General features: G+C 33.3%; 1 pseudogene; it reads right to left on the bottom strand.

Moving 5' to 3' along the window:
* Positions 1-227: 227 nt before the first annotated feature.
* LOC123816892 lies at positions 228-826 on the bottom strand (annotated as a pseudogene).
* Between the last annotated feature and the right edge of the window lie 3,151 nt (positions 827-3,977).

Below are 3,977 nucleotides of genomic sequence, written 5' to 3'. Positions count from 1 at the left end.
CTCAGAACTTCTTTTTTAAAAAAATATCATATTTGCAAGATTTGAATCAATGCTTTAACAGAAACTGATTCGCAACTCCCAATTACTGTTATCATCAGTTTTAACAAGTCTAAATTTGTTCCACATCTGTTTTCTTGATTATAAATGTTAATAATATGGAAACATTTTTGATATAACAGAACATTTAATGACATCAGTTTCCCCTCAACACACAAGTCACTCCATGATTATATTGGCCATTTCCATTGGTTGGCAGGAGGCTCTTTCAGTACAGTCTTCCATGGTTACCATTGTATCATTTTTCTTATCAACCACAGTTCACTTTCAACCTGAAGAAACCCCTCTTTGGCCACCCTAAAGTTGATTTTCTAATTTGCTAACATCTGATTCTGTTTAACTATATCAGCTTCTCATTTGTAATCTGTTTTGTATACTTTCTATATGCTGCATTTTTAGGGATTTGCTTAAGAACATCAAGAATCTTTGTGTCCTGTAGTTTCAGCCTCTTGTGTGGACTCTCACATACAGCCAGGCCCAGGAGCCCAGCAGTCTCCTTCAGCAAGCCCACCACGACAGTGCTGAGGAGCTGAGTTCGCAACTTTTAAAAATCCCTTTTTCCTCTGTCTTTGAAGCATTTATCGCCATTTAACATACTTTATGTTTTACATTTTTTCTTCTATCTTCCCACATTAGAATTTAAGCTCTACAAACTGGTGGCTTTAACAACAGAATTTACGCTGTCAGTGTACTGTAGTCCAGAAGTCCAAAATGAAGGTGTCCGCAGGGGTGGTTCCCAGGGGAGGCCCCGAAGAATAGTGGGCTCCATACATATCTCATAGCATCCAGTGCCAAATGGCAACTCTTCAATCTTGGCCTCTGTCTTCACATTGACTTTCTTCTAACTGGGGCTCTTGGCCTCTGTCTTCACATTGACTCTCTTCTAACTGGGGCTCTGTATGTTCTTTTCTATCTCACAGATGATTGAATCTAGAACTCACCCTAATGCCATCTTGGGATCTTTACCTTTATTACATTCTCATTGACCCTATTCCATTCTGGGCTTGACAGTGAATTTATTTTGGGGGAACCACAATGCAACTCACTACAGCTGGTAAAATTTTTCTCTTGTGTTCACTGCTGTATGTCCAGAACATGCACCATTGCCTAGAATGTAATAAGTACTCAGTGAATACTTATTCAATGAGTGCATGAGGACCTACAGACTGCCAGACCCTAGATTTCTAAATCCAATGCTGTGTGTGTACTGCTGATGTACAAATAGTAGAGATGTGAATGGGTAAGAGAGTCACTGGGTATCACTTTTGATTTGTTTTCTCTCACCACATAAGCATCATGTTCTTCCTGCCCTGCTGGGTAATATAACCTTTTGAAAGAACCATTCTTGTCCTACCCTCCACCCTGCCCCCCAAAAGGATCTTTCTATTCAAAAGAACTATTCAAGAATATATGAATTCATGAGAAAAATATGTAAGTAGAATCCTATGCATAAAATATAATATCAATATGTAGTTACAAACTTTGTCATTCAGATAACCATAAGATATTATACTTACTTAAACACCATGTTATAGTCATGTGTTTTGCTATATATATGTTTTAAAATTTTTAAATAATTTGAATCTGTAAAATAAAAACTCAGAAAAAAAGGAACTGAGTTCTGAGCTTATCGCCAACACTTTATTTTCTCTAATAAATATTGATTAAAAATGCAAAATATCCTAATTTGTCTATTTTATATTCACATCAAAAAAGCAGTCTCACATTGTTTGTTTCCTCTATGATCTTTATAAATTAGGACAACTAGTCAGCTTTCCACTGTGAATGTTATATGAAATTGATAGGACAACTTTTTTTGTTATGTTAAACTCATTTACCATTTACATAGGTGATGAGAGTCTGAAAATATGGTTAGGACAACAAGTCACTCATAAGCTCAGAACAAAAGTTATCAGCACACACTCTCCTGAACAACATTACCCTAGGAAAAAAGGGTAGGCAATACTTTACAAAATTTGAAGTCTACTGCTTGCTGTTTTTGATTCTCTGATTTATTTTATGCCTTGAATGTGAAATTATATATTACTTTCCTTAACCTTTATATACATGATATATACATGATAAATATTATAAATATTTATATACATTATAAATATCATAAAATAGATCTATGAAAAATCTATTATGCATTTTATATTTCTTTTTTCTATACCACCACCAACCACTCCCACTCACATGCATCTAAAATGCATCTAAAATTATGTAAAAGAGTATTTAATTCTATAGTGAAAATATCATATGTGAAATGCCCCCTTCCTATGCTAGCAACTCAGTATTCAAAAGCAAAATTACAACTAAAAAGGGTACTCAAAAAAAAATCTACGGAAAAAAAAAAAAACCTTATTAAAGACTGACTGATTGGTTACCAAGGTCACAGGTCTGATTTTTAGGAAAGTTTTATATAGTTCCAAGAATGGCATCCAGATGCTTTCTTAGGTATGGGTGTCATTATTTTTAGCAAAAGAAACCTTTGCACCCTTAGCCACGTCAAAGCACAAAGAATTCCATAAATCAGTGCCAGGCTTGTTTTTATTCCTAAATACCTAATTGCATATATAGTTATGTCACATAAATTTTATTACTTTGTTTTCAATAATAATTTAGAAGATTAAAATGGACTTTTAAAATATAAATGTATTTTTAGCACTCTTTTCTGTTTTTCTCTACATCCACAATTTCTTTTAGTTTGGGCAATGAAATTGGACTAGTCAGTTTAATTTCTATTGCTAGTCCATTTCACCTCTTAGATTCCAGGGGACAAAACTAACCAACAACATTTCTAGTGAAAACATTGTAAGAAATTCTTAAAACCAGACTCTAAACAAGCACATACAGTGGAACATTTTTTATTTATCACAAGCTGTATAAATTTTGAAAAGACTATTTTTGCCTTAAGTCTGAAGCCATGCCCTTTTTGTCATTGAGAAATATAGAAATATTTGAAATTCTCCAGTAATCTTGGGCTCACAAATGGAAGCATTTGGCTGCATTTGGTTCACAAGCACACAGGGCCTGTCTGCTTTTGGTTTTGCATAATTAGAATGTACAGATTTGACATCAAATGTGCTAGATTGTTGTTAAAACGTAAAGAACTCAGTACAAGTGTGCAAAAGGTTGGATGCAATTTAGAGTATAATGTTCTAGGAGTAGGAGAGGGAGAAGGAATAAGCCAAGTGATATCCCTTGTGTCTCTGCAACAGATCAACACACAACACAACATTTAGATATTGGCAATTATCTTACTCTGACCAATTTAGAACGCATGGTTATGTGAATCAGATCTCAAACTCCACAGTAATGGTTATTATTTATTCTGTTCCCAGATCAAATTAGCTGGATGACATCCAAATTTGCATTTGACTATGCCTTGTCTATTCAAACAAACTGACTATTCAGGTTAAATTGACTGGTTATGAATTAATTGGTTAATAGAACTGAATGAACTGGCCAGGTCACTTAGATATATATTAGGAGAATTTAAAGAACAGATAAACAAACATATGAGAAGAAAAAAGCTGAAAGTTCTTTCAATAATGAATTCATGTTCTAATTTATCCATAACATCAAAATTCTTCTTTACTTGTAAAAATTACAGCTTTCAGTATAAGGATCTAGGATTATAAAACCAATCTGAAATTCTGTTTAGAAATAAATGAGTGAATGATAAAGAGTGGAAAATTGAAAGGAAAAATTCTGTTTTAAAAATATTTCTGATTTAGTAAGTAATTTAATATCTCGCATTGAAGTGCATGCTATATCATCTTTGAGATTGTTTTCCAAGTCAAATTTCTTAAACAAAGTCCTTTTTTTTTTTTTTACTAAAAGTTTAGCTCTGAAATTGAAAGGACAGTTAAAGAAAAATATTTGCTGATTATATTTCCAGAGATGATATGAGTATG

The sequence above is a fragment of the Phyllostomus hastatus genome, unplaced genomic scaffold (genome assembly GCF_019186645.2).
Source record: "Phyllostomus hastatus isolate PE091 unplaced genomic scaffold, TTU_PhHast_1.1 phas_contig_1, whole genome shotgun sequence".
In the NCBI taxonomy this organism is placed as follows: domain Eukaryota; kingdom Metazoa; phylum Chordata; class Mammalia; order Chiroptera; family Phyllostomidae; genus Phyllostomus; species Phyllostomus hastatus.
This window is presented reverse-complemented; position numbering and strand designations above follow the sequence as displayed.